At 36.8% G+C, this 23,305-nt stretch overlaps 1 protein-coding gene across 1 annotated transcript in view; it reads right to left on the bottom strand.

Annotated features, from left to right (window-relative positions):
- Nucleotides 1–276: 276 nt before the first annotated feature.
- The window catches only part of LOC311289656 (potassium voltage-gated channel subfamily A member 5), a 61,441-nt gene continuing 38,412 nt past the window's right edge, over nucleotides 277–23,305 (bottom strand). The window contains exon 2 of the mRNA XM_084407858.1: nucleotides 277–524. The gene's annotated coding sequence lies outside the window, so the exon portion shown is untranslated. The remainder of the gene's footprint in view (nucleotides 525–23,305) is intronic.

Genomic DNA, 23,305 nt, shown 5'->3' with positions numbered 1-23,305 from the left:
TAAGGATGACACACAAATCAGCTAATGCCATTCTTAACATGATCACTGTTGTTGATGAGAGGTACTATGGCTTTTCCCCTGTTTAAGAAAGGAGGCATTTTCTTTGCCTAACACTATTTTATCTATAGGTGTTCAGAAGTGTCTCCTCCGTTGGAGAACAATATTGTTTTAGAAAAATATACATCAGGAAAAAGCTTTACAAAAATAAACCAACTGAACATAGTCATCCAAAATCTACTTAGAAATAAAGTTCACTCTAAAATAGACTAATATTGCACATGGGATTTCCTCTAACATGATTTATGTTCTACACATATTTGTTGGAATCCATGGATTTACATGACACCTGTTCAGTCCATAAAGGTGTCTGTCAGAAGTGGAGTACAAGTCATCATATGTTGGTCCCATAAATGTCCAGAAAACGACTGATTCACAGGGTTTGATCAAAGGCACAGGTTTTCTGCAGAGGTGTTTAGAGAGTCTGAAGAATCTGTTGTCATGATTATGAATTCCTCTTCTGGGATCTGTGACAAAATAAATAAAGAAAAAGAAAATGTTATTTTTTTTCAAATATGCAACTCCGAAATAGATTCCAATCATAAATATTTGCTAGCGCAGGTTAAAATCTCACATATTCTGATAATTTCATCCTTACATCTACTATAATACAATAGAATACAATAAATCTAAATATTTTGCTCGTCTGTGTGCGAGCCACCACCACTGATAACAGCATGATTGCTCAGCATGATTTAAAAACACCAGATTGCCCCTTATTTAACACAAAGGAACAAAATTAATAATGGGCTAGTCAACTAAAGATTTTTCAAAAAGTGAAAAAATCTTTTTTCCATAAATTATGCCTACGTGTGACAATTATTACCTTCAAATGTGTGTCCGTATGCAAGTTCGAGAGACTTAATTTAAATAACATACATACACCTCTTTAGCTATTCGCTAATCACACTAAATTATTAATTCGTGAATTGGCCTGATCCAATGGCATTTGTTCTTGAGTCAACAACTCACTGATTCAATTGATCTGGAGTGCGTTTCCCGAAAGCATTGTTAGCCGACTATGGTCGCAAGTTACGTTGTTATCAGTATATTTCAACGAGTCGGTGTTTCCCAAAAATATACCCAGGTGAAAAAGATGTGGTATTAAATGTATTAAAAATATACTTGAAATTCAAGCAGTATGTTTATAATACATTTGTATTCCCAACATGCTTATTTGAAGTGCATTAAAAATACATTGAACTGCATTTTAATATATTTCTAAAAAAGTATACTAGAGGTACATTGGTAATAAATACATGCTTAGTTACACTTTTAAGAAAAATGCTAAACACAAGCATACTTTTAATATATTTCTAACAAGTGCACTATAGGTACATTGGTAATAAATATATGCTTAGTTACACTTTTAAGAAATATGCTAAACACAAGTAAAAGCTCAATCACAAAACAAGCTACTAAAAAGTAAAAAAAAAAAAAAAAAAAAAAAAGCAGATAATAATAAAATAAAATACTAAGGCAATTCAGTATAATTTATTCATGCTGCAATGCATGCTGTTTTTTTTGCCCATAAATTTAAGTCCCGTAAAACATAAAAGGTTGCCACCATATTTTTTAAGGTAAAATACTGGCAACCACAGCTGCCGTTTTTTTACCGTAAATTTCAGAGTTTTTTTTTTTGTAATAGTGTAATACTCACAGGTTGCTTTATTGCTGCAAATAACTATATCATTGACTTTTTGATTGAACTTTGCTCACTGTAAGTTGTGTTGGGCTAATCTCATGTTCACTGTAACTCATAGAGTGCTCTATAGTGACGACAGACAAGAGGATAAAAATGGACACTCATGTCCAGCTTGATGAGGATATAATCAAAGCTTTGAAATGTAAACTGAGAAGTCAACAGAATTCTAATGCATTTCTATGCAAATTATTACACATATATTCAAACATGGATACAAAAATGTTAATCATTGGTTAATTTTATATAAATTCTTCTTCCCTTTCACAGATAAAGCAGTCTTCAAATACTACAGTGTCTTAACCACAAGCCCTCAGTTGCAGAAAATGCGAGTCGTACTCAAAGAAGTGATCGTCCACTTGAAGATGTGACAGTCAAACTCTTCTTCTGTTTCTTTGGTTCAGCCATTTGTAGGAATAAGTTTGTAAATAATGCATTATTCACTTCTGCACATTGTTTTTCCGTAACTTTTATTTTTCAGAAAATTTAATTGAATAACTGAAATGTTCTACAATTTTTTTTATAAATATAGCTCTGCCATAGCATTTCACTGATCTTTGTTATAATGTATTTTGTTCAAGAGAACATGCTGCTGTACTTTTTTAATGTACTCTTATGTATTTATTTTGCAATGTACACAACAATATACTATATTAAAGTTTTCTTGATTTCAAAGTCTGTGTATGTCTTAACATTTATATTAAATTATTTTTGCACTTTTAAAATACCATTTTGAATGCTGATTAAAACAGCTTTATAATAAACTATTAGTGTAATGCTAATACTGAGAGCTGAAATGCTATTTAAATGTCCTTGAAGTACATTAAAATTAAGCTTCAAATATATTATAACTGTAGTTTAAGACATATGAAAGTATATTTTAAATTAACTGTAAAGAAATACACTTAAATGCACTAAATGTACTTGAAGTGGTTCCATTTTAGCACAATTTAATATATTAAAATATAGTGCAAATAGCTTAAAATTGATCTTAAGCATATCTTGAAATACACGTAATATACTTGAAGTTGTTTCAAAATAATACATTTAATACTTAGTATAGTACAATTTAAATATATTTCTCTTTCACCTGGGTATATTGCTTGTATGTTTCGAAGACACTCATAATGAATTTGTAATGTACTTGTAACACAAATAAAGTACACTTTAATATCACTAATCAAGCAGTAACACTGAAGCGGTGTTAAAGGTAATGAGATAATTAAGTGATTAATTGAGTGATGATTGAGCATTATTGAAGACACCTAATGTAAATTAGTTGTTTCAAAACAGTACACTTCAAGTTAACTAATCATTAAAACACTTGAAGTATACTGATAATTAGTCTGGCTGCAAGTATACTTAGCTTTTTTTTATTTTATTACCAGGGTAGTCCCTACACACAGCAAAACTCCCAGTGTTAAATTAACACTGCTCAGTGTTTATATAATCCACACTCTCAGAGTGTTATAAGTAACACTGAAGCGGTGTTAAAGGTAATGAGACAATTAAGTGATTAATTGAGTGATGATTGAGCATTATTGAAGACACCTGATGTTAACAAGCAGAATCACTGAAGGAGAAAAAAATAATAATAATAATGAAGTCACCATTGTGGTGATCGGTGTTTGCTTTAGTTGGGCTCTTGACCCTTACATTTTTAACTTTAGATTTAGTTCAGCTGCTATGTCTGAGTTATAACTGCCAGATGAACAAAGAGAAAATGTGATCTGGTGGTGTTGGTTATGTTTTAACATAATAAGTTTTACTCTGAGATTTACTTTGTTGATTATAGGAGCACTGGCCTTGTCCAAAGGATTTCTTAAGTTATTCTGATACAAAAAATAAATAAAAAATTTTTTTAGGCACACACAGACATCAAGAATCAGCGTATGAATCTCAGCAATGGTGATAAACAGCATATTCAGATAAACAGATCAACTCTGAACATTAGAAAACAAGCGACTGAAAAGTCACATAAAAACATCAGAAATAAAATAAAATAGTAAGAATAAAGGAAATCACCAAGAAAATTAACCTCATTATTTATTCATGCAGCAATGCATGATTAATGAGTTTTGATTGGTGGTAGCCAGAATGCACTGCAACATGCATTATAATTGTCACCATTGTTGAGATTCACATGTATATGTCTAAATAACAAATAAAAAAATAAAAAACTTTGGTTTCAGAACAACTTTAAGGAATCCATTGGATTACATTGAAAATGCTAAAAAAGATGATATGCTAATGCAAGACCAGCGCTTTTATAATCAAAGTAAACCTAACTCAGTGATTAGGCTCTAAATGAGTTCAGTGATTCATGTTAAAAATGATTGTTTAAACACAACCAACACCACCAGATCACTTTTTCTCTTTCTTCATATGGTTGTTATAACTGAATTACAGCAGCCAAACTAAATCTAAAGCTAAAAATGTAAGGGTCAAGAGCCCAACTAAAGCAGACACTGATCTCCATACTGGTGACTTAAAATTTCTGATTTTCTCCTTCAGTGATTCTGCTTGTTAACATCAGGTGTCTTCAATAATGCTCAATCATCACTCAATTAATCACTTAATTATCTCATTAACTGCTTCAGTGTTACTTATAACACTCTGAGAGTGTGGATTTTATAAACACTGAGCAGTGTTAATTTAACACTGGGGATTTTGCTGTGTACAGGCATATACTTAAAGTATACTTAAAGTTGTTCCAATTTAGTTCACAAAAGTACATTAAATACACTTAAAGTTATGCTTTACTACAATTTAATTACTACTAAAATATACTTAGTACAAAATGAGTTGTTTCAAAACAGCACACTTCAAGTTAACTAATCATTAGTACACTTGAAGTATACTGATAATGAGTCTGGCTGCAAGTATACTTAGCTTTTTTTTTTTTTTTTTTACCAGGGTAGTTCCAACGAACATTCACAAACAGCATTGTAAAGTTTTGTGGTTGGAACTGAGGTGTATAGTCCAGGGGTCAGAAAGTATAAGTCCTGCTATATGTTTATTCCACCCATGAACTCAGCCAGCTGATTTCACTAATTAGTATCTCCTGACTGAATTAGCAAATCCAGGTGATTGGAACAAAATACTGAGGAGGACTTTTACTTTCTGAACCTGGACTTTACACCTCTGGCCACATGTCAGCCAAGAGCAAAATAAATAAACCAGAACTCGACCTTATCTGAGCCACAAAACCTGTGTATATTAAATATGGAGTCATCTCAGCCTTAATAAGCCTGTTAACAAGCAGAATTACTGAAAGAATGAAGAGAACCGAAAAAGAGCCAAGCAGAAACAACTACAACTGACTTCAGCCACAGCCTTAGATGAAATCAACTGAAGAGAAAAGAAGACATTAAATCTGTGAAGATCTCAGCAGAGGAGGATTAAACAACTCCACAAACAGCATTACCAGCTTCACTTATTACTAACCAGATTGACTTTATTTCTGTCAGACGTCTACATAAGTTGTTATTAAGAATTAACAAAGGTTTAACTTTAATGTGTTTCATTTGAAGTCACCATAACAGTGATTAGTGTTTCCATTAGTTGGGCTCTTAACTCTTTTTATATCTTTTGTCTTTTTTGGCCACTGTGACAGTGTGTTTGTTAAAGAAAGCTAAAGTGAAATGAGATCAGGTGATGATGGTTATTGTTGATGGTTTTAAAATCATCATGAAATAGCCTGAATCACTGATGTCATTTATATATAACAATTTTGTTGCTCCATTAATATTCACATCACAAACCCTGTGTTACCGCATCATGAAATCCAGCAGCATTATACCTATCAGTTAAAATATTTGGCTGCTGGGTATTTAAATTGGGATAGTATTTAAAATATTTTAACAAAAATGTTACCTACAGTGACACGCTCAGTTATCAACAATCAGCGTATGAATCTCAACAATGGTGACAATCAAAAATATTCAGATCAACTCTGAACATCACAAAAAAGCTACTAATGGCGCTTTGCCACTACACAGTAGTGTAGTGGCAAACTCGTCTCGCCTCGACTCGACTCGCCTTTGTTTGGTTTTCCACTGTGTAAAAGTTGTACCTGTACCTGCTTCCAGGTACTTTTTTTCGTATCACCTCCGGCATGGTTCTGAGCGAGCTGAGGCGATACTAAAATGTGACGTGAAAACACGGCAGACTGCTGATTGGTCAGAGAGAATCGTCACTATTCACTGCATCATCATTGCACGCGCCAGATGGAGTATCCTGAATAAAAAACAGCAAAAACAAAAACATCCAAAAAGAGCATACACTCGATTTCCTCCATTGTCCTGTGTGTGTGGGTAGCGGGTGTGTGTCGCGTATAAGATTAAGTCACGGCAGTTTCCTGCGGCGTCGCTATGATGACCAGGTACTATTGTGGAGGTACTATCTGCAATGGAAAACGGAGCGAAAAGCGAGCCGAGACGAGGCGAGTCGAGCTGGTACTGGTAATGGAAAAGCGCCATAAATGTCACAACAAAAACAACAGCAAAAAATACAAAGCAAATATTTAGAATTAAACAAAATAATAGGACCATTCAGCTGCATAATTTATTCATGTTGCAATGCATGCTGGGAGTTTTGTACTATGCTGGTACCCAGCATGCATTGCAACAAGGTATTTTTGATTGTTTCCATTGTTGAGATTCATGTGCTGATTATTGATGTATGTGTTTGTCATCGAAGATTAACATTTAATGCTCAAGTTTGTTAAAATCTTCTAACCGATGCTAATGATTTGGCTGGATCTCATGCTGCAGTAACACAGGGGTTGTGATGTGAAAATATTAATGGAACACAATTGTTAGATTTTAAAAACATCAGTGAAGCAGGCTATTTCATGATGATTATAAAACCATCAACAGGTAACCATCATCACCTGATCTCATTTCACTTTAGCTTTCTTTGCTGCTGTAAATGTGTTTGACAAACACAGTCACAGCAGCCAAAAAAGGACAAAATATATAATAAGAGTTAAGAGCCCAACTAATGGAAACACTAATCACTGTTATGGTGACTTCAAATGAAAAACATTAGAGTTAAACCTCTGTTAATTCTCAATAAAAACTTCTGTAGACGTCTGACAGAAATAAAGTCAGTCTGGTTAGTAATAAGTGAAGCTGGTAATGCTGTTTGTGGAGTTGTTTAATCCTCCTCGGCTGAGATCTTCACAGATTTAATGTCTTCTTTTCTCTTCAGTTGATTTCATCTAAGGCTGTGGCTGAAGTCAGTTGTAGTAGTTCTTCTGTTTCTGCTCGGCTTTTCTCTTCTTTTCTTCAGTGATTCTGCTTGTTAACAGGCTTATTAAGGCTGAGATGACTCCATATTTAATATACACAGGTTTTGTGGCTCAGATAAGGTCGAGTTCTGGTTTATTTATTTTGCTCTTGGCTGACATGTGGCCAGAGGTGTAAAGTCCAGGTTCAGAAAGTAAAAGTCCTCCTCAGTATTTTGTTCCAATCACCTGGATTTGCTAATTCAGCCAGGAGATACTAATTAGTGAAATCAGCTGGCTGAGTTCATGGGTGGAATAAACATATGGCAGGACTTCTACTTTCTGACCCCAGGACTATACACCTCTGGGTTGGAATGACAGCTCTCAACCTGTGGTTAGAAGCATAGTTTCTTGTTTGCATGACATGTGGACTCAATAAATCTTAAGCAAAATAAGCATGCTAACATTCAGTACAATCTATATATTTTATTTAGAATAAATACAAATGTCATTTAGGTGTTTTAGTTTGTCAAGAGATTTAAAGCACTGTTTTTGAAGAGTGCGCATGTGCGAACGTGCTCTAGTACATAAGAACAATCTGATGAATTCACAAGTCTGACTCAAAATTAAAGATCCTCAGAGTTTGAGTGAATGTGCGACTGATGGCACGAAAACTAAGTTACTAATGCAGAATTTTAAGATTTATTATTGTAAATGAAAATCATATTTAGGTCACGACTGTCAGTTGTTTGTGAACCAAATCTGCTGTAAAAGCTGTTTAAGCCCATTGTATGAAATGCTTGAATGGACATGTCCATATAATAATGCAAATTAATGCCCATGCATCTTCCCCCACTGAGGGTTGTGTTTAGGGTCAGGGGATAGAATACTGTTTGTACAGTATAAAAATAATTGTCTCTGGAAAGTCCCTATAAAACATGAAAACCCAACATGTTTGTAAGAATACATGCATTTGTGAACAGTGACAAACACATTTTGATTTTGAATTTGACTCCATCAATGAAGCTAATGTGTTTAAAGATGTATATATATATATATATATATATATATATATATATATTTTTTTTTTTTAAATACCTTGCAAATATTCAATATCAATCACAGGTATGCAGTATATGAACATGTAGACAATATAGATTGTTTCGTAGGCAGAGTTAAATGATCGGTAAAGTACATTAAATAAAAAAATAAAATGATTAATTGAAGAATGAAAAGGGTTGACCAAGATATAACATCTACCAAGGTTTGACCAAGATATCTAATGATAAAAAAAATTAAATAAAAAATTAAACTGGAGCAAGGAGTTTACAAAAATAAACTTAAGATATATTGTCTGAAAACAAGTATTTTTATCTCATGCAATGTTTATAAATATTTATTGGTCAACAGTACAAAAGTACAGTATTTATTTTGAGAATGATTTTCTGCTGTGTAAGACTCAAACCTACAACAACACAGCACTCCTCTGAAATTTGACCCACTGTTCAACAGTCTCTTACTGGCTAGCTGATTCTCTGTCAGTGCAGATCAGTGAAGGTTTGCGACGGATAAGTGCAGTGACCGCGGCTGCAATTAAAGCACTTTGGTCTTTGGTGTGACAGGCATCCCACCCAGAGCAGTGCACGCTGATGCTGACCCATCTGAGGTATTAGAGAGTGCAGCATACACCCGCTCTTGGAATCTTCCTCAAAGTTAATCCGGTCTGGTCGGGTGGGCAGCGATGCCAGATGGTGGCTGTAGTTATGAATGATGCCTTGGTCTTAAGTATTAAGTTGGATCAGTGTAATCCTGTGCAGCATATGCAGAAGGCCTGCAGGCCCGATCCATTGAGGACACACTTGCACTCCCCCAGTCACTCATTGATACACTACTGATCTTCTTCTCCAGCATGCAGCTACAGCTACTGCTGTCCGCCTCATGTTCTTATCCACGGCCAGTCCTGTTTCTCATTTATAACTTCATCTGAAATACTACCATGGGTTCATATTCAGCGTTTGATTGGTCAAGCCACACAGTTAGAATTGCACATAGGTTTATGATCTGATAAACCCATAGGCCAATAAGAAAGCCCCTTGCAACTACTCCCAACACCCTCAACCACATAACAATATACTAACAAACTTAAAACTGACAGAAACACAATGAGTACTCAGAACATATTAGCAACTGCAATGCCCTGGCAACCTCTCATGGTACTTTAGCATTGTGGTGGAGGTGACTTTTGCACAGGAAAAACACCACTCATTAACTACCATCCAATTATCCTCAGAATCCAGACCATCTAAGTAACCTTATAAAAGCCACGCATATCATGATATAGCCATGACCATCGATGTAACCAGTATGCACTGATAAAATGATTTATTTGTACAGTAAATATAATTTAACATTTCAGTTGAAATGTTTTAAGCGAAGTATATTACAGTTTTTCTCAATCGCTTTGGCACATTTTTCAAAACAGTCTTAACATTCTTTAAACTGTAAGTGCAACTGACACAACTGTTTGCTGGAACATCACAACTCTATTGTCTGCTAAATGCAATTATTACTCACCCAAAACATTTAATTCATGCTTCAAAACCTAGTTATTGTTAGCCTGACGTCGTCATACTCAGATTCTAGTCAGAATATGAGTCTGATACTGCTCCATTGGGCTGTGATTAAGGGGCGTGTTTCAACCGAACCAGGAAAGAAAATGCCTCTGCACTCAATTGGATAGACCTACAACCAATCAGAGCAACGGAGTAAGTGACCAATGTTCTTCATTCATCTTTCCGATCGACAAATGCCTGGATCGCGGTTCTCTATTCCTCTTTTAAAATTAATGCGCTGTCGATATCTTCTATAACAGACGCGATGGCGTAATCTACACATCTCAATTCTCCAGCTGCAGTCTTCTTTGTTGTAAACGAATTCAACCCAAGCGCTCTATGGTGACGTGGATGATTACGTTACTGTGTATCATCTGTTCATCATCGTATAAAGCCCGTCCTGACAATTTGATTGGTCCGAACAGCTCTGGTTCGAGCATAGTTGTGTTGGCAGTAAATTTCCCAATGCCACCAAAATAAAAATTGTTTTTGTCATCATGTGAGCTACACTGGTCAAAATATTAAGATGTTTTTCACCATAAAAATATTTGTTATATGCAAATTTCATGTTTTCTATTTTTAGTTGACACTGTTTTCTACACTATACAAGAATGTCAGTTAATGTTAGCTAATTACCCTCCTCCATCCCCAGCTCCTCCTCTCGTCCAGTCAGAATTTGGGATTCTGATTCCCCTTGAATCAGACTAAATTCTTGAATTATGTTGTACATTAAAATCTTGAATTAATGATATCTGCAATACATTCATGTTTGTTCCGTTCTATTTACCCTAAGGAGGGTTATTGCTGCTCTCCCTGTTCTTATCCATGCTAGGCTGCATGGATGTGCAGGGAGTTCTTGCCCAGAACGGAACCATAACGCCAATCCAAACTGTATGCTAGTTGCCAATCGTATTTGACAATAGTGGTCCTGACTGAAACAAACTATCAAAGAAGATCAGAGTGGCTAAAAGTCGCTACTCTGAAAAGCTGAAAAACCAGTTTTCAGCCAATGACCCGGCATCAGTCTGGACAGGCCTGAGGACCATCACAAAGTACAATTCACCATCCCCCCGATGGCTTTTTTTCCCCCAAAAAAACCCACATCAATGGACTTAATGACTACAGACCAGTCGCTCTCACATCTGTGGTCATGAAGTCGTTTGAAAGGCTGGTGCTGACCTACCTGAAGAACATCACCGGACCCTTGCTGTACCCCCTGCAGTTTGCATACAGAGTAAACAGGTCTGTGGATGATGCAGTCAACATGGGACTGCATTATATCCTACAACATCTCAACAGACCTGGGACTTGCGCAAGGATCTTATTTGTGGACTTCAGTTCGGCCTTCAATACCATAATGCCTGATCTTCTCACAGACAAACTGACACAGCTCTCTGTGCCAACCTCAATCTGTCAGTGGATCACCAGCTTCCTTACAGACAGTCAACAGCTTGCGAGACTTTGAAAACTCACATCCAGGACTCTCACGATCAGCACTGGTGCTCCTCAGGGTTGTGTTTTCTCCCCCTTACTGCTCGTCTCCCTGTACACAAATGACTGCACTTCAAAAGACCCCTCTGTCAAGCTCCTGAATTTTTCAGATGACAGTCATCGGCCTCATCCAAAATAGTGACGAGTCTGCTTACAGACTGGAGGTTGAACAGCTGGCTGTCTGGTACTGTCACAACAACCTAGAGCAGAACACGCTCAAGAGATGATCGTGGACTTCAGGAGAAACCCCCCTGCACTGTGCTTAACAATAACTGTCTGGTTTGGTTCAGCTACCAAATCAGACATCAGGAGACTACAACAGACAGTCAGGACGGCTGAGAAGATTATTGGCCCACCCTCCAAGATCTTTGAAATCTCTGAATCTCCAGAGTGAGAAAAAGGGCTAAGAAAACCCCTTTGGACCCCAGCACACTCTTTCTTTGAACTGTTGCCCTCTGGCAGGCACTACAGAGCACCGAGCATCAGAACAGCCAAGCACAAGAACAGATGGTCTACCATAACTGTACATTTGTACATAACATCTAAAATTGTACATCTGTAAATTACATCATAAACTGTTGACTTGTAAATAACCTATCTGTACATTCATTAAAACAACTATGTAATGCATATTTTTTTCTCTATATTTCTACTACTGTATATATCACATTTTTTAAAATGTGTTTCTTATATTATTGTTATATTTTAATTCTACTGGGTAATTCCCATGTATGTCTGCACTATGTCTGTACTTCTGCACTGGAAGCACCTGTCATCAAGACAAATTCATTGTGTGTGCAAATATACTTGGAAAATAAAGCTCATTCTGATTATGAATCATTCTGATTCTGAAGATGTCCCTTTATAAGGGCTGTTGTACCCCTACACTCGTAAGAAAAATAATTCTGAACAGTGCCCAATTTGGGTTCTTCAGTTTGTAACAATAGCAGAACCCTTTTGGTGCTAAACAGAACAAGGTTCCATAAAGAACCATGTTTTGAAAGTTCTATGGAATTTAAATATTATATTGTTTTATAAGGAACCTTTTTAATAATAGTTTATTTTCATTAATATTAATTATGTATTACAAACCATGAAATGATTAGCCACATACACGTCAAACTACACACGGATGTGAAAAATGTAAAACACTACAATATTGTGTCTTTTGCTTGTTTAGTGTGCATTGGAGTGTACATGAGTTTGTCACATGTACATGTACAAATACACTGTGTATGTATGCACAATTGATGAACTTTACTGTTATTGAACTGAACTGACTTGAGCTGAATAATGACATAATTGGCTTGTTAGAGCTGCTTTACAGCACAATTTGAATTTGTTACTATATTGTGAAGCTGCTTTGAAACAATCCCTATTGTGTAAAAAGCAACAGAAATAAATGTGACTTGACTTGTATGCATATTCAGTATATATTTACAAAATAAACAGAAATGCAAGGGTCAAAAATGTATTTGTTTCTCAAAACATTGAGTTTTGATTTCTAAGTGATCAATTTATGTATAAATGTTTCCACACGTGATCGTTGGGTGTAAGTAATTTGGGAATTTGTTGTGGCATTTACTGTTAATGGCAGTGTTTTCTAAATGAAACACAAGAGCTTGTTAGTTTTGAGGGATGTGTCTAATGTAGAGAACCGTGTTGGTAATACTTTATAATAACTGCACGCTATTAATCATTAGTTAAGCATTAGTAAACAGTTAATTCATCATTTAAAAAGCATTAATAGACATTAATAAGCAGTTTATAAATACAGCTATAAATTATTTATTCTTAACTTATAAGCATATCTATAATGTGTTTAATAATTGCATTTTTATAATTTATTAATGATCAATTTATCATTTCTAAATTATTGCATTATTTACAAACCAGTTATTTAGTTGTCAGTGGTTCATAAGATCACTTAGAAAGTGTAAGTAAATGATTAATAAACTATTTAAATGTACATTCATAGGCCTACATCTTAAATATTTCTGTGTTCTGTATCACTGTGCTGTGTTTGTTTTCTTTTTCTGTTTAGAAGATACTGAGCCTTTAAATCTATAAGTCATAAATAGTCCTCACTGACCACTACTAAATGCTTTATAACTACCTGAATAACCATGAATTACATTAGAAACACGTTAATAAAGCATTTATTGACACATTAAGTAATTATTACAATTTGTCTGAAAAATACGACGTATGAATGTACATTTAAATAGTTTATTAATAATTTACTTACACTTTCTAATTTATCTTATGAACAACTGACAACTCCTAAATAACTGGTTTGTAAATAATGCAATACTTAATTTCCAATTGATAAATTGATCAGTAATAAAGTATGAAAATACAATTATTAAACACATTATAGATATGCTTTTAAATCAAGAATAAAGCATTTATAGTTGTAAATATAAACTGCTTATTAATGTCTATTAATGCTTTATAAATGATGAATTAACTGTTTACTATTGCTTAACTAATAATTAATAGCGTGCAGTTATTATAAAGTGTTACCAGATTGTTTTACAAATGCAAACTAAGTGTAAAGCATATAATGTGCTTGCAGTGTTGCAGACTTGGTCTGAAGATAAAGTACACGAGTGAATGGTTTCAAGTACCACTTTTAGTGTGTAAGCAATTCTAAAAAAACTGTAATATTATTCTTGTTACCCCTAGTATTATAATATATAATTATATTAGGGTATTAGGCCTCTATTAGGGTATTACATAAAAACAATTAAATGAAAGCAAGTCGAGTCAATTAGGTACTTTTATTGACATGGGAAAATTGTAGCAAAAAAAGACAGTGCTAAAACAACAGTTATTATTATATTATAAATAAATGGTAATTGACATTAATCATTAAAGGTGCAATAGGTGATTCTCTACAGAAACATATTTTGTTATGCTGGTTGAAAGTCTCCTCATATCCTGATAGCAATCACTGTGTTAAGCGGTCTAAATGTATTTTTATAAATATACATAGTCTGTGGAAGGCGTAGGACAATAAAATGTTCGTTCAATCATTGCATTCGGTCCGAATTAAATGAAAGTATGTGTTCCCTGTCAGTCAACGTGTGTTTGCATACCACTGCACAGCCTGTTCACGCAGACATCATACATCATCAGCGCGTTTCACGTACACTGTGCAGACGGAGCGAGAATGGCAGGCAAACAGTTGTTTACGTTCATTATTGTAGTACTGTTACTCACTGTAATGTTTTTTCACAGGTGAATGACACATGATGTAATCCAATAACGGTGTCTCTTGTCATCTCGCTTCTGGCCTGTGTGTGTTCATGGTGTTTTGGAGGAGGCGTGGCTTTGGACACGCGTTTCACAGGGAGGATGGGATCGTATGCTTTCAATGCTAGCAGGCTAAAGTTAGCATTTTCCAGATCACCAATAGCACCTTTAATGAATACATAAAGAAATGAAAAAATAAATAAAATAAAAATTCACACAAAATAAATGTAATGAAGGCCAAGTTCCAATATCTTCTCATATCTTTACAATAGTCTATGTCTATGATATCTTAATGTTTTTCATTATGTGTGTATTTTGATGTAATTGAGTCTCTACAGATGATGAGATTGTGGGGTGATACACTATTTGTTTGGGTAGAAATACACAAATGAGTTTAGAGTTGCAGTGTGTCTCTTCCATTTGATAATAAAATAAATTAAGTTTATGAAGACCAAAAGTAACCATTGTGAATGGACAGAATGTCCCCTCTATATTTAAATATATTTTTTTATATTCTTATTTTTCTCAAGAAGTTGTTAGATAAAACAAGTCAATTTGATCATTTATATGCTATTTTCATAATAATATTAAACATATGTATATATGCACGTTTAGTTTAATTGGGTTGGGGTGCCGTGAAAAAAAAAAATGCTATAAAGGGGTGCCATGCTTTCAAAAAGTTTGGGAACCACTGGCCTAGAGAACATGTCATCCACTTATTGTCTGTAGGGGCCGTTCAGCAGGCATCCCCGAGGCATGGCGAACGACGCAGTGTCTTGTTTCATGTTCTCAGGGAACATAGGTTACAGTTGTAACCTGAGACGTTCCCTTTTGAAAGGGAACTCGCACTGCATTGATGACGCTATTGGGGAATGATATATAGTACCCACGACACCATGCTGAGAGGAGTGCATGCCAATTATGGCTGTGACAAACAAGGCAGAAAACGTAAGTTTCACTGAAATGCCAAACATTCCCCCTTCAGGTCACATAAAGGTTGTCAGTGACAGTATTCACTAAGGCCACTGCCCGAGCTATAAGCCTCAAAGAGGCCTCTGATACAACGAAGGCCTACCAAGGCCAATCAAATGCTTGGAACCAACAACTTCAAAGGAAGGGGTCCTATGATATATGGAATATGGCCGGGGGGTCCGAAAGGAGTCCCGTCCTGTCACTTTCTGAGGGGGATATAAAGTCAACCCCACATGCCACCAGGGAGGCTGACCTGGTCTAATTTACTGATCTAGTCTTGCCAACAACCAGTCTGTTTCCTAAACAGAGTCTCAAACATTATTTGCCTCAACTTGTGGAGGCATATGATGGGGAGGAATGCATATAGTGGCATCCTGGAGAGTAGAACTCAGCATAACGCTTTCGAACCCTGGCAAACGAAGGGAGTAACTCTACTCGATCCTGGATCTACACAGTGCACTCTAAAAGGGGCTGATCTAACAGGGAGGCCTTGTGAGAGTCCTTCGACCTTCCAACCAGACTTAGCGAGCTAAGTATTCATACAGAGCGATCCTTAGATAGAGTCTGGAACACTATGCTCAACCTGACAAGTATTGACCAGAATCTGGGCTAGAATCAGGGAGGCTACATGGGAGCCTGCAACGTGATATTTAATGCCTTTGCAATACTAAGCATCCAACTGGTTGGGGAGCCGCCTTCAAGGAGGCCTGTTAAGGCCTAACTACTTGATAGCAAGACTGTTAGCAGAGCTAGCCTCAGAAGCCAGGTGCTCTCACAGACATTTCTGTGGGCCTGGTTATACTTATTTAACATTGCCAACATGCAGTGTACTCGGCAGAAATTCTATCGACCCTTTAAAGCAAGGGGAGTACAATCTTATGCTACCGGACTATCGAGGAGGCCTACTTTAAGGCCTACAGCTTTGAATGTCATGGACGTCAGCCCGGGCAGTGCTTTGACTTTGAGCATACTCAACCATCCCAAATGGGAGGGGGTAACTAATCTGTCTCTACCTGAGCCTGGGTGGTGAAGGGTGATAACATACGAGCAATGAGTAGCAAAGTACTCTAAATAATGACCCATTATTTCAGACTTAGCATGACCCTGAGAAATGTATCAGGGTCAAGGCATATTATCTTGAATTTTTTTTAAAACAGATTTTATATTCTCAACTAAACCCAAGGGAATGGATGCCACAGTAAGTGGCCAACGGCATTTTACCTTATGACTTGAATTATTTCATTCAACGGGCTCAGAGGAAAAATCCTTTTTCAACTTAAGGCATTTCTGGATATACTAGCTACTATACTCAGCTTTAAAGGGTGGGGGCCTGAGCATACTGCTTCTTACTTTCTAGAAAGAAAGGCCTGCCAACACCCATGAGATATCTGCATGTGAGGCTTTTTGAAGATAGCCACTAGTATTTTTACACCTAATGCAAAAGGCGGGCCTTGGCTAGACGACTTGTAAGAGGAGGCCAGTACTAGGAAAAACTATTACAGGAATAAAATCTCCTGATGGGCTCTAGCTCTAAGGAACCTACACTCAGATACTGAGAGGATCGAGGTAAGAATGCTTAGCAGAACGCCACCAAATTCCAAGTTGCCAAGCCTAAGCCAGATATCGAGGCTATGTCTGAAGAAACAAAGTTTGTCGCATTATTTTCCTATTATCACTGTAAAGCTGCTTTGAAACAATCTGTATTGTAAAAAGCACTATATAAATAAAGGTGACTTGACTTGAAGTTCAGAGCTATAATCTCAAAACTGCTGCTCTAGTATAAGGTGGCTTTCAAGGTGGCCCGACGAGGGCCAATGATCGACTTTGTAGTTATATCTGGAGCTTGACAGTGCGGTGGCACTTAGTAGAATAGATCCCAATAGGAAGGAAGCCATCTCATGCAGAAATGTCTGTTTGATGCTCAGATGAATGGTGACCTCACTAGAGAATTGTCCATATAATAAAGCCAACCTGTACACTACCACAGATTGGCACTACCCACTACATAAGCCTAACGACTCTAACATAAGAGGAGGCCTATGGGAAGGGTATGCATAGCCTACCTATATATGGGATCTTCAGGGTCCTATTTTCACCATCCTATAAAAACCCTACCTAACACACCCCTTAATAATTTCTAACAGGGAACCTAGGTCTACTGTTCAACCTTACTAGAACTCTCGTAAAGAGATGAGACCTACTGAACAACATTCGCAAAATGGAGGCCTATCACCATTAAGAGCTCGGAACAGTGCACTTACTACCAAATCCGACAGCAGAAGGGTCCTTCAACAGAAGGGTTCCAAATTGAAGGAATAACTCATCATAGGTCCAGCCTCAGGGCTGATGTGTTATGCAAGGTTTAAATGCAGCCAGAGGGTGCTTTTGCCTCTCTGAACTTTCCCACCACCGCCTCGACGGAGGTGCCGGAAAGTTCAGAAGGCAACACTGGTGCAACAAGAAGAAAGGCTTTTTCTTTTTCCCTGATGTCAGCCAAGTTCAACCACAGATGTCTCTCCGTGGCCGTGGACGCTCGATAGCGGAGGCTGTTTGTTTGGTGGCCCGGAGAGCTAAATCTGTGGTTTGGTGCAGCTCGTCCACTGCCTCAGGGGAAAGACCCTGACCGTGGTCCAAATCTTTCAGCAGATCAGCCTGGTATACTTACAACACAGCCATTGTGTGCAAGGCAGCACCAGCCAGACCCGCCGCCGCGTATGCCCTGCCATTTAACCCCCTGAGGTCGGCGGTATCGCCGGCGATACCAGCTCGCTTTTTTTTATCAGTGTAAAAGAAACTCAGAAATACTCTGTTGACTTTGATTTTCCATAGGAGTTTCATACATCAATCGATTCTGTTAAATGTGTATTATTTTTGTGTATACTCACAATAAAACCAAAGTGTGGTGCTTTTTGCCAAATAAAGAAAAATAAACACGAAGCTAGGTTCTGCCTTCTCTCTGTCCGTGTAGTCCATTCTGAAACGCGTCCGAAAATGAATCATAACTCAGCGAATACTTCTCACACAGGCATGTGAGTTATGTCTTTATGAAGCTTGAAATCTCTTCTTTTAAATGAAGTAATTTATATAAAACACAAATGTTTTCAACTCATGTAATCCGCTTGAAAGCAAGGAGAGTTACCGTTTTTCCTTCTCCCTTCATTATCTCTAAATGAGCTGCGGCCGCCCCGCCCCCGGCGCGATTCACATGTAAATAGTTTAGGTGATCTAGTATGCATCGCATACGCCCCCCGATCAATGCCATAAAAACACAGTTTCTATCAGACTTACTGATAGTTCATCGCGTTTTGAGTATGGCACGCTTCTCCGGTAATAAAGACGCCCTTCAGATGATTCTGGACAGCGAGGAAGAACGCACGATACCGGGTTGTTTCCTCAGAGGAAGATTGTAACAGACGACGAACGGCAGCATATTGAAGAGCGAATTCCGCCGAGGACACAATTTCGGAGTAAGTTTTACTTAAAAGTCTTTTGTCTTTTATTTTTCGTGTTCGCATTTATGAGGAAAAAAACAATATTACCTGACAGTTCTCCATTATGGACGCGAGCGCTCTAAGCACTAAAATACTTTCAAACATTCACAGAGACCTCAAAACAGAAAGTACAAATCCTTTCTTTAAAACGAATTTCGTTTAGTATCAATTGTATCTTAATTTTAATAATTTTTTCATTAACAAATTTCCTGGATTTAAAGTAAATATAGGCTAGCAATCACAACATAAGGTCTGAATGGGTTAGATTTGGGTACAGTTTTTACTGTAGAATATACTGCCACATCAAATAAGCTTTTGTTTAGCAATTTCTATATATAAAATAGCCTACTATTTTTGTCAAAAATAAAGTCATCAACTAAGATGTTAGCTGTTCCAATGTTGGCTATATTCAAAGTAATGAATACATAGATAAAATGTAGGCCTATAATCTTTTTTTTTTTACAAAAAAAGAGTACACTTGAAATATTGTTGAAATTGTAATTATTGTTGTTGTAACCTTTTTAACTTTGAAATATGTATGATAAAATGTATACTTTAGTTTTTACAAAGAAAGATTACACTTGAATTGTTGTTGTAATTGTAACCTTTTTAATAAAAATATATATTTACAAGGTAGATGTAAACAAACTTTTAAAAGGTAAATATAAGCCTTTTCTTTAAATAATTTTTATTGTGTTTTATTAGTGACAAATTTGGGGAGAGGATAAATATTCCAAAACTGAAAATACAGTATGAGAATTAACTGCACAATTACTAGACATGTTTTCCTTGGATATTATAGGCCAAATTGCAAGCACAATATGTGGAAAAATAAAAAAGAATTGAGATGCTTCCAACTGTTGCTCTTGCATTCTTGTGGCTTAGTGACTCACCTGAATGAATGGCTAATTAAGTATGCGGTCCCCATTGTCTCCTGAGGTGTGAACCACTACATATGCATGATCTGTGACGCCCACTCCGCATATGGCCTTTCCAAACAGAAAGTGCTTTGCAAAATTCAAATCAATGTATTGTGTTATGTGAATGATTAGGCAGGGTGATTTTCACATCATTTTGAAGAAAAAACACTAGGCAATGACATCTATTAGACAAAAGTCTTATTGGCACATATTTAGTATGTGTTTTATGGCCTTATTTCAGAAACTTTAGTTTTTAGTTTTTTCAATAACCACGCATAAACATTATTCTCTCAAAAATGCAGACATGTACATTCTTGTTGCTCACATATTATGGTAGCCCTGTTTGTGCTAAATAGTGTGTAATTTTTTTTTTGCCATTAATATGTTTATAAGCAACTGAAAAAAGCACAAATGTCAGGGCATGTCAGAACATCTCAAGGACCCCAAAAACACCTCAGACCCCAGAGGGTTAAGCACAATGTCATTTTTTTGTGGCTTAGAAGGCAGGGCCGGTGCACTCAGTGTCGGTGCCTCTCCAGCTGGGAGATAGTTTGCGAATGTCTCATCAACTGGGGGCATCGACACATATCCGTGTTCGCGCATCCCTTCAACATCAGCATAGGTTGCTCGCTAATGGTGATGGATGCACGCTGAATACAGGTTCTTCCATGACTTTTCGATCTCATTGTGTAGATTGGGCAGGAATGAAAGGCTCACAGGAGCTGGAGCGTTATGACTGTCAAGTCTGCCACAAGCGGTCTGAGATTACACTCAACATCTCAACATACGTGGGGGACAGGGTGGCTGTGAGGGTTCGGGTTCGGGTTCTACATCCTCTTCACCCTCATCAGCCATCTCCTGCTCTCTTGGACTGGGTGCCAGCAGAGCACTTGCTGCCAGATCAGAGGATGTTAGTGACAACACATGCTCATCTGGCAGCTCACTCTCACGAGCCTCCGGGGGGCGTGAGAGATTAACACCTCTCTCAAACTCCTCGGCGAGCTCCCTCTGAGAACCCCACAATTCTAGTCTCCGCTCTGCCTCAGCGCGAGCGGGACCTGAACTGGCTGGCACAATTGCCTGTCCCTCCTCCCTTGAGAAGAGGGCCAGACGAGAGCAGAGTTTTCTTAAGGGAAAATCCCTCAAGAACTGATTGTGCATGCTCTTCGCCCAAACAGTAAATGCACAAGTTGTGTGTGTCATCAGGTGTCAAATATCTTAGACACGGATCCACACACTTCCTGAAGCGTTTTTCACAAGCCATGATTACCTTTTTAAGTTTCAGGTTGAAGTGTACAAACAACAGTCTCTGAAGACGAAAAGAGGATGACATGTTCTCTAGGCGCCCCTTACATACTTCCAGGTCGCATTAGTAGTGACGACATAGGCTGTTGCCGGTCAATACGATTGCCGTGATTGGATAAGCGTTTCAGACACCGGTTCACGCGAAGGCGTTCCCTGATAGCGTCATCGACGCAGTGCGAGTTCCCTTTCGAAAGGTCGCAATTTAAAAGTTAACATTTATAGACATTTTAAAGAACATGTCTCGTGTCTCGTTCCTGGTTTGTTTTCACAAGGACCCTTTAGTACTGTAATGTATTTCTCCTTTATTCACTTGCTCTCAGGTCACTGAGTCTGAAGAAAAAAAATTTTCTCACACACTGTCATCTCATTCATCTTCAAAGAAAGAGAAATCCCTCGCTCTGGGATGAGGACAGCTGCTCCAGCTGCCAGAGGGGACATTTGTGAAGCACTGCTCATGTGTACCGCAAAAGCAGCGAAAGGCGAGTGCTTTTGAGTCAATCTACAATAGGTGATGAAGAAACACAGTATGCACAATATGATTGAAGAAATGGCCACAATATTTGCATTAAAGACATACGCTAAAAAATATATATATATAAAAGACACTGTCATGACACAGTAACAAGGCCTTGGTTACATCAGGGGGGAAATAGTTTCAGAGATTCAGACCATAGCCCATGTCGACTTTAAGTGCCTCTCTTAAGCTACATGTAAACAATCCCAGGTTTTCATTTAAATGTGTTAAAAAGATCCACATCACACAGGTAAAAATATATATAGTTCTCTCTCTCTCATGAGACTCTTGTGGTCAAATTCTGCTTCACTGGGTATTCTAGTTAGTTTAATACTGCTTCAGTGGATACATGCACATAAACACTCTGACAGCACAGAAGCCACATGTCCACCAAAGCCCACAGCATCCACTGAGCTCCTGGCACTTACCATCAATAGGCTACAAAACAAAGCCTGAAACTTTTACAAAATGAAGAATTTTTTCTTTTTCATTTTCAACACATGGTCAGCTAAAATGCCTATGGCCCGAGATGCTGGAATCGGCTCCAGCATCTCTGCGACCCTATAGGACAAGCAGTTTAGAAAATGGATGGATGGGTCTGCTAAAGGAGATGCTTAACCTTTAGCAGACCAAAGTAAATATTATATGAGGTGTTTCTATTCATTTTATATAAACATAAATGTACAGTATCAGTTTTTGCAGCCCTGTTACAGCCATTTGGATTATCTAAACTAATTTTATCTAATTTGTGTGATTGATTTATTTATTTTCTGGCAAAAATATAATGTAATTATCAAAATGAAATAATAATAATAATTAATTTTTATATATTGTCTTTCAGGCACTCTATAGTGCTCAAGGTCGCTTTACAAAGGGGAAAAAAAAGAAACAACAAATTAATAGTATATAAGTCTGAACAGAGACCAGCAGAAATCAAAACAAATAGATAATCTAAGCAAACAATAGCAGAACAAAAACGAATGAAGTGAGAATCGGGACAGAGTTAGAAACAAGAAATATAAGAATAACAGAAGTGAAGTGAGATTTCTTTTGAGTTTTGAATATCTGAGATTTCACTCTTCCATTTAGAGGTTGTGATATATTTTTCCAACATTTAGTAGTAGTGACTATGTAGGATCTATCCTATTGGAGTGACTTACTAGTTTTTGTGATAACATGAGCAAGTTGTAAACACTGAAGTATTTTAGGTAAACCAACTAAAAGGGAATTGCAATAATCTAATGAAAGCATGAATAACAGTTTCAGCTTCCTCAAGGCAGGACTGAAGACAAGCAATATGGCGGAGATGAAAAATGAGGACCTGATGAGATGGTTATAGTTTTTTACATTTCTCAATACTTAACAGTGAGCACAACAGAGATCTATGTGGGCTAAACTATGGATAATTTATCATTGATTTAGCACAAAATGTATTCAATGATGATGCCATACTCTGTGTACCTCAGGCCAATTTGCACATGAATACATACTGTAGACTATTGTTTTCAAAACTGTTAAACTTAAATTCAAAACAATAACATAATACAAAACTGAATAAGAAATAAAATATGCTAAATTTCTACAGTAATATAGAAATGAAATATACTGAATCTAAAAAATCAAATACAATCAAAGTAATTAGATAAAACTGAACACCTACACAAGTGTTAGTCTTTCAATTTCATCATCATTCATTCAAAGGGTAAAACTTTGGAATAATTTTGTACTGCAATGTAAACATCAATCATGTAAC

This window comes from Rutilus rutilus, assembly GCF_951802725.1.
Source record: "Rutilus rutilus genome assembly, chromosome: 4".
In the NCBI taxonomy this organism is placed as follows: domain Eukaryota; kingdom Metazoa; phylum Chordata; class Actinopteri; order Cypriniformes; family Leuciscidae; genus Rutilus; species Rutilus rutilus.
This window is presented reverse-complemented; position numbering and strand designations above follow the sequence as displayed.